At 44.0% G+C, this 15,547-nt stretch overlaps 1 protein-coding gene across 2 annotated transcripts in view; it reads left to right on the top strand.

The window, feature by feature from the left end:
* LOC122789123 (GDNF-inducible zinc finger protein 1-like) overlaps positions 1 to 15,547 on the top strand; it is a 399,580-nt gene that overhangs the window by 246,569 nt on the left and 137,464 nt on the right. The window lies entirely within an intron of this gene.

Below are 15,547 nucleotides of genomic sequence, written 5' to 3'. Positions count from 1 at the left end.
GAACACGGCCTTGACCTATCAAGTACAACTACAAGCTCAGTTCCTGCCAGGAAAGCTGAATACTCTGGCAGACGAACTAAGCGGAAATCTCATGGACCCTCACGAATGGAAACTGGAAACACAGATTTTCAACATGTTGACACGCAAATGGGGGAGCCTAGACATAGATCTTTTTGCCTCACCCCAGAACTATCAGTTGGACAAATTTTGCACAACAACTCATCACAAAAAATCCTGGAAAGTGGATGCTTTGCCCTTCAGCTTTAAAAACCTATCAGTCTTTGCCTTTCCCCCTCTGCCTCTGCTCTCCAAAGTTCTACTAAAAGTCAAACAGGACAAACCAAAAATTATTTTGATTGCTCCAGACTGGCCTCGCCAACACTGCTGCACAGTGTGTCACACCTTCCACCGTGGCACCTGCCTCAAAACACCTTACTTACTGTCTCAGCAGAACAATCAAATTCTGCATGGTTAATCACCTAAATTCACCCTTAGCATCCCTCAGCAAACATGTGATGTTTGTCATTTTGGAGTCGAGAAGACCTAGTACTAGAAAATCTGACAAATGGAAAGGATTCTGTGCATGGAATCAGTCTCAAGGGATAAGCACAACAGTGCCCAACATTCCTCAGATTTTGCAATACTTAAACTGAGATGCTTCATAAGGGCCTGTCCCTTTCTTCCATAAAATCCATGCCTCAGCTATTTCAGCTCATTACAACACAGAACCTCCCCTCTTCTCTCATCCTCTGCTAAAACAGTATCTCAGAGGGGCCAAAAACGTAAGACCACCCAGGAGAGCTCCAACCCCTGCCTGGGACCTCAATTTTATATTGGAGAAGCTTACTCTCCCTCCTTTTGAGCCAGCTGCTACTGCAGACTTAAAATTTCTCTCCTGGAAAACAGCTTTCTTTTTAGCAGTCACTTCAGGTAGAAGGATTTCCGAATTACAGGTTTTTATGGCAGTGGAGCCTTTCATCATTTTTCATGCAGACAGGGTATCTCTCAGAACCAATCCATCCTTCATGCCTAAGGTGGTATCCAGTGTGGCTCTTAATCAGACCACTCATTTGCCAACTTTCTTTCCCAATCCACAGAACAAGGGGGAGCGGATTCTGCATTCATTGGATGTACACAGCTTAGATTTTACTTAAACAGGACTAAATCTCAAAGAACATCTGAACTGCTGGTGGCATTTACTGCAGGGGCAGAGGGAAAGGCTATTTCAAAGCAAACCATTTCCAAATGGATAAGCCATTGTATTTGTTTCTGCTGTATGCACCATGACAAGACTATCCCCCAGGGGATCAGATCCCATTCCAGCAGGGCTGCATCTACTTCAACAGGCTTTCGCAGAGGTGTTCCTACCAGGGACATTCTAGAAACTGCTACCTGGACCTCAGTTCATACTTTCACCAAACATTACCATTTACCCCTTTTCTCTAAATCCAGAGTTGGCTTTGCCACTGCTGTCCTGGAGGGCCTTATAGCTGGTCCTAATGCTGTATAATTCCCTCCACCCGACCATCTACCCAAATGTAATGACTGCAACACTGAAACACTAAGAACGTAGTACAGTTGTGTACACTTACCATAAATGTAGATGTTTGAGTGTATTCACTGTTGCAGTCCTGGTTACCCTCCCTCCAGCCCCCTATTTTTCTCTGGCTATACCTCTACTTTCACTAGGCTTAACAGCCCTTTTGGTGTATTTGCTTTTGGTTGGAGGTATATTTTTTGTGTTTTTAATTTTATTTGCTCCCCATTTTGGGGGCACCTGACATCTGGGGCAAGAAAAACTAATGGCGTCGGCTGCATGTTTTATACCCCTGATGACCTGACATCACGGAAGAAGGGGCAGCAACCGACGCAGGACCCAAGACTTTGTTAATCAGGCCGACTGAGGGCAACCTGCCAGCAGATTACCCAAATGTAATGACTGGAACAGTGAATACACTCAAACATCTACATTTATGGTAAGTGTACACAACTGTACTTTCTTCATGGCTTTTTAGGGGAATCTTCTGCCCCTTCCTCCTCCCAGGTTTCCTGTTGAGCTTTGGCACTCTCCCATATGTTTTGAATACTGTAGCAGTGAATGTAAGGACACAGTACAGTTGTGTAAAATGTTACCATAATGGTAGATGTCCTTGCCTTCACTGCTGCAGTATTCCCTCCCTCCACCCTCCTAGTTCTTTACCTTACTAAATGTACACATTACCTCCTGGGTTCCTTGGACTGGTGTTCCTCCTGGGGCAATCACTTCTGGTTTTGGTAAGCCTGAATGTCACCTTTATACCCTACGTTACTCAGGGAGCATTTGGTGGCATCCGGTGTACCTTTAAAATAACAGGAGTCTTTAGTAGACTGGCTGGATGTCGGTCTTCTGCGGCACAGGAACCCATATGTTTTGAATACTGCAGCAGTGAAAGCAAGGACACCTACAGTTATGGTAAAATTTTACACAACTGTACTTTTTACCATCATCCATTTCTTAGTGACTTTCTCAAAGAAATTCACCAGCTTCAGTAGGCATGACCTGCTCTTGGTAAAGCTGAATTGGATCAGGTCCAGAGTTTGGAGGCTTCCTATGTCATTTTTCAGGCCCATGATTATTCTTTGCATGGTCTTGCATATAAAACTAGTCAAGCTAATGGCTCTGTAATTTCCCAGGTCAGTAGATGGTTCCCTTTATACAGTGGGATGACTGTTGCTGATCTCTACTCTGTCAGGAAAAAGCCATTCCAGAGGCTGTGGTTAAATAGAGACCCTAATGGGCCTGATAGGTCCTTATGTAAGCTGTTTAAGAAGCAACCTGTATATAGTCAGGCCCTATTGAAGCCATGTTTTTAGCTTTAGACAGCACAGTGGCAACCTGTTCTTTGGTGATAATTGGCAGTGCAGTGGTGTTGGATATTTCTTGGGGGAGAACTTGGGGTGATGGGAAAGTGAAATTTGAGTTTAATTTGACAGCCAGCAGAATTGCTCTGTCTTCTGGCAGAGTATAGGTGATACCTTCTGCAACTAATTCCACACATTGTTGGCTGTTGCCCTTCAAGACTGTGGACATAACTTAAAAATGCTTTATGGTTATCCTTAGCTTTGGAGCCTATTTTTACCTCAAGTCTGCTTTCAGAGACTTGGCTAGTTCCCTGATTCACTTGTTTAGACTAATAAGGGACTTTTTGCTCTATTGTGCACATTCCCTCTTACTTCTCGACAGGATTTTCTTTCTTTTGTTGTACAACTTATTACTACCAAGGGACCACCAGGATGGCTTGTTTTTGTGGTGTGACGTGGATTTATTTCAGTCTGGTACTGCTATTACTATGCAGTTGTTTATATGGTCATACAAGGCTTTTGTGTACCCCTTGGCATAGGTTTTGTGTTTTCCAGATTTGGGGGTCTTGGGGACTAGCTGTGCTGTCCTTTATTAGGGGTAATTTACCTTAGAGAAGTACTTAAAGATTTGGGGGTTAGGTGGGGACTTTTTTTACCCTTATTTCTAGGGAGACCACTTTGTGATCTGATCTTGCCAGCGAGGGCATCACACTGGGGGGGGGGGGGGGGTGCAGCACTGTGCCATATTTGTGAGTACTAGATTTAGGATATTTGTTCCCCAGTGGGAGTACAGACCAGCTGCCTCAGGGCATTTGAATTTACAAAATCAAGAAATTTTTGGGCCTTCATGGTAGTGGTCGTGTATGCCTCCCAATTAATGGAGGGGTAGTTAAAATCATCCATGAGTATGGTATTGGGCTGTATGGTTGAGTGATTCTAGTAATTTTAAGTATGATGTATGGGTATCCTGGTTCATGGTGGGGGACCTGTAGCTAACAAGAATATGGAAATATTTTTTTCCAATGGTTAGTTGGACATAGCTCAAGAGTATCATGCTATCTGACCAGCCTTGAGGTGTGCTTATCCTTTATGTAGGTAGTTACACCTCTGCCTTTTGCTCTTTTATGTTCAATGGGTGGTTGGGATGGTTGAAAGGCATTGTAGCCATGCACTGCTGGAGTGCTTTCCTTGGCTTTGAACCATGTTTCAGTAACAGTACAAACTTCATCATGCTCTAGGGTGAGGAGAGCTTCCAAGGAGTGGAGTTTCTTGTTGATGCTCCTAGCATTGAACAGTAAAACCTTTAGCTTGTCTTGAGTAGCTTTTGTTATGTTGGAAGGTTTTTCTGTTTGGCACTTCCTAAAAAAAGGCAGTATAGGGTGGATAATGTTTTGGCCAATATCAGAAAGCCTAAAGATGACAAGTGAAGACTGGTCTGGCAAAGCAGCATGGCATGTCAACCATGTCTTCCCTCGTTGACATTTAGTGGACCTCTTTGGAATGACACCAGTAGCTAAGCCAATTGTTAAAGTTGATAATTTTCTTCTGGTATTGTGGCATCATTCTTGGAGGTGTACGAATGCTACTCAGTGCTAGGCTCATACCTGCTTGGGACACACATTCTGAGATCTCAATCATGTCTCTCTTCATATAGTCCAAGGAGGTACGCCTCATGTCATTTATACCCACACAGACTATGACTGAGTCATACTGGTACTTAGGGGTACCTAACCTGAGTGCTTGCATGATCTTGCGAGTCCTGGCCCCTGACAAGCAACTAACTGTAACTTTCCCATTATCCAGCCTGGTAAGGGTGACATTGATACATCTCGCAATGGAATTTCATATAACCAGAATATTGGGTTGTGGAGTGATTCACCTTATGGGCTTGATAGTTGCGGCACAATGAGATGTGGCTTTGTGTTGTGATGGGAATTGTCTTGTTTGTGTACTTGCATGGTTTCCGAAGACTGTGCTTGAGAGACCTTTGAGGTTTGGTTAAATTACATATGAACACCTCCACATATGTGGGTCTACGTGTTTGGTCCTTTTGGGGATGCAGTGAGTGATGTGTGTGAGTTGCTGACAAACCTGTTTGTTGCTTTTTGTGTCTGTATGTGAGAGACTAGCCTCCAGTGTCAATGTATAACTACATCTCTCACGTACTGTATTTGTCTGAGAATTAAATAGTTGTCAGTGTACATAAGGCAGTTGTTACATTGCCTCAGGATACAGGTGTATACCAAACTGGCTTCAAAGATAGCTGGAAAGTGCCCATCTATGTTTGCAGGACCTAATGTGAACTTGAAAGGATAGGAGTGGAGGGTGTTTGTAACTGGATGAGGGAAGGGTGCTTGCTTGGTGTAATCTGTGCTAACCTAACCAGCGATGCTGCCCAGCACCAAATCAGATGCTGTCTGAGCAGCAATAGTCCTGGGTGCTATAATAAGGTAACTACCACAGTAAACATTCACAGTATAATGAAAATATGCAGTTTCCAGTTGTTTGTGTCTGTATAGGGCACTAGAAGAGCTCTGTGCAAATGTGTCAAATTTATACCAGCACTGGAAATATGGAAAGCTGATTACTGAGCCCTCTGGTCGATAAAGCGACTACACTTGGAGCTTTTTTGTGTGCTTTCCAACTCACATACACCAGGTAAACACCTATTGCCACTTGATGAATAATCCCTGTCATCCTATTATGAAAGCACAGTAAAAGACTGTCTGGAGTGAAATTTTACCACAAACAAACTTAAAGATACTGATACAGCAATGTGCTTTAAAAAACTTATAAAACTGTGATTATTCAATAAAAATACTTTGCTTTGTAGAAATTAGCCAAGAGACATTCAATTGTGCTAAATGTATGAAGGGACTAAAAACAAGGTAAACTGATTAATAGGCTCGCCAGCCAATAAAACAATTACATGCAGGAAACTCTAGTTTGTTTACCCAACCTATACAGACCAGAGAACCATCCACTGCCACTAAATGGAAAACTCTGTCCTCTTGGTGTAAAAACACAGAAAAGTGACTAAAAATACACTACTTTATCCAACAGCTAGCTAGATAACGAATTCAGAACAAATAAAATCAATAGAACAGACAATGAGATTCAACATGCTCTGTTTTTTCAAAGTAAGCACAAGGTAAGGCAAATAAATAATTCAGGATATAAATAACAGTGTAGAAATGGTCCAGCTTATAAAGCTCAATTTACAGTAAGGGTAGGCCGCTTAAAATCACCATGTTTAAAAAGCAGATTAAGAAATGGGAGGACATGTAGGAAAAATAACTAGCAAGCAGTCACCCACAGTGCTTGTACTTTTTTGCAGGTCTTGAGACTTCTCCGAAAAGACAAAGACCCAGACATTATCTGTGTATTTAAGTATACTCAAGAAACAGATTAACCAATGAAAGATAAAACATGTAAAATGTGCAGCCTATTTAATTTAAGTGTATATCTGCAACATAGAAAAAACACCCGGCCAACTAGATTTCTTAAAACATAAAAGTGCAGTGGGTAAAAGAGAAAGCAGCTCTTTCACTTTAAGAGACTCACAGACAAAAAAAAAATACAGATTTACTTTCCTTACCCATCAGAAAGTCACCAACAGTGCCTGTAGTTTTTGCAGGTCTTTGAGTCTTATCCAAAAAGAAAAAGACTCAGAAATAATCTGAGTTAAGTATCACTCAGAAAACAAATTAGTCAGTGAAAAAAAAAACGTGACATGTGCAGCCTAGGTAATTTGTTTCTGTCTGCCACATAGAACAAAAACACCAGGCAAGCCAGATTTCTTAAAACAGAAAACAAAATGGAGCATGTAAAACAGAAAGTAGAGCCATGGAACATCTAGGTAAAAAGGTATATACTGCTGCCACCCTGGCTTTTAGAGCTATTAATTACCAGACTCATATGACTAGGTATGTTTTAGCCTTTCTTTCTCAAGCTTCTCAGACAGTTCCTGACCTCCCAGAATCAGAAGGGAAGGCCTCAGCCCTTTCTTTACTAGGCTCTCTCTCAAGTACCTTGTCCATGTATTAAATGTAGTTATGATGTAGCTGATGCTTCGTCTAGGGCTGCTACATTTGGTTTGGTTTTGAGATGTTACTATTGGCTTTGTTTCCGGCCCTTACCTGATGATATTAATGCTAAATTGTTGGATGCTCCTCATGATGATAAGAACCTTTTTGGTTCTGCTGCTGAGTTTTTAAGTCTCTCTAGGATAAGGACAAGGCCTTGCAGGAATTGAAGCATATTTGTGTGTCTCCTATTCCTAAATTCCAGAGGGATTATCCATCCAAATCTGATTTTTTTCGCAGGCAGCCTTGCCCTCCTCCTAAAGGTAAAGTTCTGGGTGTGTACCTCCCTGCTATGTCTGCTCAGACTCCTACTTCTCAGAAGCCTCCTTTTCAAGACAAGCCCGGTTCTGTCTGTCAGTTTGCTTCCCCTCTCCCCAGGCCAGGTTCCCTTATCCCTTCCTTTTCCCATGTCCCTTCCCAATTGGTTAAGGGTCACTCAAGACTCTTGGGTTTTATCCATCATCCCCCAGGAATATTTCATGGTGTGAAAATCCATTCCTCCTCTTCTGGGCATCCCTCAACCTCCTCAGGAACAGCTTCCTTCCTTTCTTTCCAGAACTGCTTCAGGGCCTTTTGGTTCAGGGCACCATTTAAGTTATGCTCCCTATCCAGGAAGGGAAAGGGTTTATTCCAGGATGTTTGTGGTTCCCAGGAAGAAAGGCACCTGGAGACCCATTCTGGACCTTTCTCCTCTCAACACCTTTCTAAAGGTCCCATCCGTTCGGATGTTGTCCCTTCAAACCCTGTTCCCTCTTCATCTTCTCCAGGCCTTTTTGGTATCCGTGGACCTCAAGGATGCCTATCTTCACTTCCCCATTCATCCTCTTTTCAGGACATTTTTACATTTCTCTGTTTCTTCCTTGTATTGTAAGCTATCTGCTTTGGCCTCTCTACTCCCCAAAGGGTGTTCACCAAATGACTTGCTCCAGTCATTGGCTTTTGCAGGATGAGAGGGGTTCAGATCTTTCCTTATGTAGATGACCTAGTCACTCAGGCTTTGTCCTCTGTGGTTCTGCTTTAGCACCTCCAGTTTACAGTTTGTCTGTTGCAAAGCCTGGGTTCACCGTAAACTTTCAGAAATCCATTCTGGTTCCTTTTGAAGATATGGTTGCAGGATCCAGACAATTCCTATAATGGCATCCCTGCCTTCACCTAAGGCTCTTTCTGTGATCACCTTTTATCAGTCTGTTCATCCTCTGGCCTCTGCCACAGCCAGGTAGTTTCTCATGGTTCTAGGGTTCATGGCTTCCACCATTCCTATCCTGCCTCTAACCAGACTCCGTATGAGAAAACTACAGTAGTTCCTCAAGTCAGTGTGGCTTCAATACTGTCTTCCACTGGGTTTCCTAGTTACTTTACTTCCATGCCTCGATCTCAAACTTCAGTGGTGGATTCATCAGCTTTCTCTCAATGCAGGATGTCATTTTTATCCTCCAGTCTTATCTCCGGAACTTTTTTGGATGCTTTGAACAGGGGGTGGAGAGCCTTCTTCAGTTCTATAAGGGTCTAGGGTCTCTGGCCTCTTTATTAGAGGTCAGATCATATCAGCATAAATGAGATGAGAGCTCTTTTTAGACTTTTCATTCCCTCTTTCTTCCAAGGCGCCTCAAAGTCTTCACAGACAATAACACAGCAATGTGGTATATGAACAAGCAAGGGGACATGGTCTTACCTTCTTTGCAGACTTATTCAGGTCCGGGATCTAGGTGTCCAGTACTGAGTGACTCTTCAGGCTGTCTACATTTCTTCAGAGCAAAATGTAGTGGCAGATATCTCAAGCAGGTCCAGTACACAGGCTCATGATGCTTCACAGAGAAGTGTTTTTGGACATTGTCCATTGGTAGACCTTTTTGCCTCCCCCTTTGAACAGACACCTTCCTGTTTCCTGTACCAGTGTCCTAAGCCTTCTGACCTGGAAGGTGGATATGCTATATTTTCCTTGGAAGGGCATGTTTCTCTATTCCTTCCCTCCCCTTCATCTGATTCTGAGGGTCCTGCTCAAGATCAAGCAATACTTCCCCAAAATGTGGCCCAGACAGCATTGGTTCCCACTTCTTCAGTTAACCAGGAGCAAGCACCACAAGTTACCTCACAAGGTGGACCTTCTCACACAAGACAAAGGGTCTTTGATCAATCATCACTTGCCCACTCTTCAACTGATGCTGTGGGCGATAGTATTTTGATCCCTTTTAGACGCATCTTTTCTGAGGATGTGCTTAGGGTTTTGCAGGAGACCAGGAAACACGATACCAGGAAATCACATTTGTCCAAATGGAAGAGATTTTCTCTCTGGTGCCTTTCTTGTAACCAGGATCCCTTTTCAATTGGGACCACTAGTTCTCTTTTATTTGTGTGAATTGCTCCATACTAGGTTGGCATATTCTTCAGTTAAAGCTTGCCTTTCAGCTATTTCTGCTTTTCCTACCCTTGACTCCTCCTCTTGCCTATAGGTTTCAGGTCAGACAATTTCTTAATGGTGTGCTTTATATCAGGTCTCCCAGGAAGCCTATTCCAGTTTCCTGGGACCTCAGTTTTGTGCTTGAAAAATTGACTCTGTCTCCTTTCGAGCCTGCAGCTTCAGCTTCTTCCAACATTTTATTTGGAAGACTGTTCTTTTAGCCCTTACTTCAGCTAAAAGAGTCTCTGAACTCCAGGCTGTTATGGCTGCTCCAGGCTGTTATGGCTGCACCTTCTTTCTTGGTTTTTCATAGGGACTGGGTGGCTGTTATTGCCAATCCTTCTTTTATGCCCAAGGTGGTTAATGAGTTATCTCTACAGTCTATTAATTTGCCCTCCTTTATTCCTTCTCCATAGTCTGCTTTGGATGTTTCTAAGCAAACCATATACTCCTGGATCTCCAAGGTCATTTCTTTTTGTTATTCCATCCATCCATCCTCTGTCCCTTTTTTCCCATTTTGCACATAGGGTCAGGGTGTCAGGGCAGTGACAGTCATCTCGAGCCAAGGTTTACACTGCTGGGTGGCTAGCCCTGCCATGGTAGTTCATCCGCACCACTCACAGCACACACTCACGGCCAATTTTGAGTGTCCAGTCCACCTACTGTATATCTTTGGAGTGTGGGAGGAAACCCACATGACCTCAGGGAGGACATGCAGACTCCACACAGAAGGCACCCCAGCTGAGAATCGAACTGGAGAACCTCTTGCTGTGAGGGAACAGCACTAACTGCTGCATCACTACAGCCACCCATCTCTCTGTCTCTCTCTCTCTTTTTTTTTTTTGTTCCTTTTATGGTAAATGTTTTTCTACCTCTGTAAAGGCTCATTCCACTAGAGATGTTGTCTCCCCTGGTGCCTTTTTCAAAGGATTTGATACCAATTCCATCCCTGAGGCTGCTACTTAGACTTCTATCTATACCTTTACTAAGCATTACAAGCTGTATGTTTCCGGGGCAAGAGCTGGCTGTGGCAGAGCTGTTGTGCATGGATTTTTAGATGGTTCTTCTGTGCCTTCCTCCTTCCAAGTTTCCTCTTGAGCCTTTATACTCTCCCTTATGTTAAGAACACTGCAGCAGTTATATGGAAGGACATAGTGCAGTTGTATAAACTCTTACCAAAGCAGTAGATGTCCTTTTCATTGTTGCAGTATTCACTCAACTCCCTCCTTCCCTTTCTTCTCTACCCTGTTGTTCTTGCTTTCCTGGCCAGGGTTTCTTTTCTTTTTCTCCTTCTGGATACACATGTTCCTCTTGGCCCATAGGGATATTCTGTTCCTGTTTTTTTTTTTTTTCAGTTCTGAGGTATGTGCATCCATACATCACCTTTATGTCCTATGCCTTGTGTGGGGAGCATAAGTGTGATGTGTACAACTTCTATAAATTCTAAAGGCTTTGCTATACTGACCAGATGTTGGGCTATCCTTGGCAGGAGATTCCTTACTGCAAAAGTGAAGAGAAGGACATTTACTATTATGGTAAGATTTTACACAACTATACATTCTAGTCAGTGGGCACATCTTCATTAGTGGTAGGCCACATCTAAACTGTTGGTCTCCAGCAGGAGTCACAGTAGTCATGCTCAATGTTACACTTTCCCCATAATTACAAATCAGTTCATCAGCTGATACATTTCTCTTCTTAATACACCCAATGCAGCAGTCTAGACTGGACCTTGAACTGGGGTCCTGGCAGCACAGGAAAATGTTGAATCTGTGTGCCTGCAGGCACAGATGCACCATCTCTGTCTCGGCAGGTGAGCCACGTTTAGTTACTTTTGTGTACCATGCCCTTTTATATATGCATTGTCTCCCTAACCAGTTTATTATGAGCTTATTGTGACTGCATGTTTAGAAAACTTGCTGTTTGGTTATACCTACAAGATGTTCATCATGCATACAGCTGCAGTAATCACATATGGGTTCTCTGCCATCAGGCGGTCCCTCGGTCGGCCGAATTCCAAAGTCTAGGTCCGGCGTCAGTTGTTGTCCCTTCTTTCCTGACGTCAGTGCGACAGGGGTATATAAGACACGGCCGACGCCATATTCTTCAGTCTTTTTTGCCGCGCGGTGCCTGAAGCAGAAGCAGTTCGCAAGTGCCGGTCGGCCAGCTCCTGAATTTACAAAAAATTGGAAACCGAAGTCTTCTTTAAAGCTAAGTACCCCACTGGGGAAACTTTTCTTGCCTCAGACCGATGTCAGACAAAGTTAACAATTGTATTTCTTGTGGGAAGCAAATACCGCATAAGGATTTCCATTCCCTCTGCATACCTTGTTTAGGCCCAGACCACGACGTCTCGGGCTGTCGCTTTTGTGCGACTTTCAATAAACGCACTATTAAGCATCGGGCGGAGTTCGCCCAACATTATTTTGGTAAAGCCTTTGATTATAAAATGTCATCGGAGACTCCGACTACCATTTTGTCCAAAAAAATCAAGGACAAGGACTGACACGCGAGGCCCGCGGTCTCCACTGACACCATGCCAAAACCGGCTGCACGTGGTCCGGTTCTCAGTGAGATGCCTATGCAGTCCCTGACTACCGACGACACTTCCTTGGCGGTGTCTTCTGTAACCGAGACTGCAGGTACCTCGGCCCTTACTCAGACTACAAACACCGAAGCCACTGTGAGTGTTGAGCCTCCTAATGTGGACAGGTCCACTTCCACCCAGGGTGTCTTTAGGCCCTCATCTTCCTTTTCCATTAAGGCCTTTATTAAGTCCAAATCAGCCATGCATCCCAAGAGGCCTGTTGTTCAGGGCCCATCCCCAGGCCCCATGCCTAAAAAGCAGATGCTTAAAATGTCTGAGGATTTAATTACTCTCATCAGGGGCTCCCAACCCCCTCCAAACAAGAGACCCAGAGTGGAGGAAGATTCTCCCTCTTCTGAACAGGGCTCCATTTTCTCAGAACATTCTGATGTAGAGGAACACTCGTACTCTCCTTATGAAGATTCTGATGCAGAATAGTCCATTCCTTCTGTATCTCCCCCAGAGGATTTTTCTTTTGGGGAAACCTTGCACACCTTGAGGGAACACTTCCATTGGGAAGGCCAAGACTTTTCTGATTCCAAGAAAAGGCTTAGGGAATTTCTTTTGTTACCTCAACACAGACCTCTGGCTATACCTCCTGTCTTGGACATACTTGATGATGTTTACTCGGAGGCTTGTCTCAATCCGGATTCCCTGCCTCTTGCCCCAGTCAAACCTGATAGGTACTACAGAGTTCCCAACTCTCACCAATTTCTTTTCAAAACCCATAATGCTGACCCTGAAACCATTTCTCAAGGCCCCAAGGGAATGAAGGCCTCTACAGCCAAGAATCCACTACCTTCCGAAAGAGAATCTAGATCCTTAGAAAGGTGGGGAAAAAAGGTATACACCTCGGCCACCCTAGCCATGAGGGCCTTAAATTGTCAGTTTCATATGCTTAAATATCAGCAGTTTCTGTTATCACAATTAAGAAATAAAATGTCTCAACCTGAACAACCAGATTTGAAGGAATTGCAGGATATGATGCATAGTGCAGAACAAGTGGGTAAACACACCTTACAATGTGGCTATGATGCCTTAGAGGCCTCAAGTAGAGCTGCTGTTACAGGATCAGTCATTCGTAGACATGCCTGGCTTAGGGAAAAAAGCTTGCCTGATCATGTTAAAGCTAAACTGCTAGATGCTCCTTTACAAAAGGATGTACTGTTTGGTACTAATGCTGAGGAGATACTACGGAAAATGGAAGAAAAAGCTAAATCTATGCAAACTGTCAAGGCTTTTCTACAGGTACAACCACCTCGTTTTAGCAGAAATTGGCCTTCTAAAAACTGGTCCTTTCCAGCCACGGACAAGCCCCAAAGAGGTAGATACAGGCGCTCAAGGGGCAGAGGACAATCTCAAGGATCATATAGAGGCAGACAATGGTAAACTCCAGCACCAAGAGGTGGCGAAGACAGTGCACAACAATACAGAAAACAAACCCAATGACTTCCTCCTTTTCATGCCAAGCAAGTCTCAGCTGGCAGCTCCCTTGGGTGGAAAGCTCGCATTATTTACAAGAAATTGGCATATTATCACAACAGACAAATGGATCCTGGACATTATAAACAGAGGCTACAGATTTCATTTTCACACTCTTCCAAAAATGAGAGGCATGCCAAACCTGCCACACAATCAAAGGGCAGAGGCACAAATACAAATTTCAAAACTCATGGACATGAAAGCTATTCAAGAGGTACCTACTCACGAACAAGGTCAAGGTTTTTATAGGTTCATAGGTTCATAGGTTTATACTAGGCTATCTGCCCTAAGGCATTTATAAGCCTAGCCCAAATTATTGTGGCTTACGCCACCCCTTATATGAAAAAATACTGTGCCCATTAGTTTGTTGTGCCTCTGTCCAGCAGTGACCCAGAGATGATTCCCGGGGTAAACCTACGATCTCCCATCCACAGGTCTAGATTTCTCTTGAACAGAGTCAGCGAGGTGCTCTGCCTCACATGGACCGGGATTTTATTCCACAGCATAGGGAGTCTCTGAGTGATAAATCTATCCCTCCAGCACGTCCTATTTATATCCGTGCTAAGGTTTAAGTCGCTTGCTCTAGTGGTTTTGGTGGATTTGGATTTTTGAGGTGCAGCATGTCCATTAATTCGGGTTGGACATGGCCTTGTATGTCAGGCACATGTCACCTCTGAGCAGACGGTATGCGACTGAATAGAGCTGGAGTTTCTTCAATCTGGCAGCATATGACAGATTTTGGAGTCCCTTTATCCTTTTGGTGAGGAACTTTTGGGGTCTCTCCAATTGCTGCAGATGTCGGGTGAGATACATCCCGAATGGGGCATTGTACTCGATCATTGGTCTGATAAGTGAAGAGTACAGGGGAACAATGACCTCACTAGATCTGGATGTGAATCCCTTCATGATCAGGTGGGCAATGTAGAAGGTCTTTCTAACCACTTTAGCAATGTGAGTGTCAAAAGAAAGGCCACTGTCAACCTGGGTCCCCAGGTCCCTGATAACCTCTTCTGTGCTTAGTGGATTGCCACCTATATGGTAGCTTGGGGTTACCTTGTTTTCCCGAAGGGTATGACTATATATTTTTTGGCGTTTAACTTCAGGCCATGGCTCTGGCACCAGCTATCTGTTTCCGTGAGTCCCTTCTGAAGGATATCAGTGTCCGATGCACTTTCCACTATGGCCCAGTTTGCAGTCATCTGCAAACTTTGTCAGCCAAAGTCCTCCCATGTTGGCCTGTACTTCTGAAAAGTAGATGCCAAACAATAGGGGGCCAAGGACCGAGCCCTGTGGGACACCACTTGTGACCGGCTTGGAGTCTGACACAGCGCCAGCAACTCTAACCCTGTGGGTTCTGTCCTTAAGCCAGTTTGCAACCCATCTTGTGACATATGGGTTTACATTTAAGCTGGTAAGTTTTTCTACAATACCAGTGGGGTATTGTGTCAAAGCCTTGCAAGGTCAAGGTAGGCTGTATGGACTGCCTTTCCCTCATCAATGGCCTTGGTGACTATTTCGAAGAAGTCGACCAAGTTCAAAAGGCATGATCTTCCCTTGACAAAGCCAAACTGGGTCGGGTCCAATGTCTGCAAGTCCCCTATATCTTTGTTTATGAGCTCCATTATGATCCTCTCCATAGCTTTGCAGACTAGACTTGTTAAGCTTATGGGGCGGTAATTACCAGGGTCCGTAGAGGCGCCACCTTTGTGGAGTGGGACCACAGTTGCCGTACGCCACTATTTCTGGTACCAAGGAAAGGAACCAACTGGAGACCCATTTTGGACTTATCCATCCTAAATACATTTCTACTCGTACCAAAATTCAAGATGCTCACATTACAGCAGCTTCTTCCCATGCTGGGCAAGGGCTTTTGGCTGGTAACATTGGACCTCAAGGAGGCATACCTGCATGTCCCAATCAGACAAAGCTGCAGAAGATACCTCAGATTTCTTGCAGGTTCAATCCACTATCAATTCTCTGCATTGCCCTTTGGCTTATCTACTGCGCCCAGAGTATTCACGAAATGCCTGGCGTCAGTAATCGCCTACTGCAGACTTCAAGGGATACAAATTTACCCTTATTTGGACGACTGCCTGATCCAAGCGGACAGCAAGCACATACTTCTGGAACATCTGGCTTATGCAACACGGTTAC

The sequence above is a fragment of the Protopterus annectens genome, chromosome 1.part2, assembly GCF_019279795.1.
Source record: "Protopterus annectens isolate FY-2018-M chromosome 1.part2, PAN1.0, whole genome shotgun sequence".
Lineage (NCBI taxonomy): Eukaryota > Metazoa > Chordata > Ceratodontiformes > Protopteridae > Protopterus > Protopterus annectens.
This window is presented reverse-complemented; position numbering and strand designations above follow the sequence as displayed.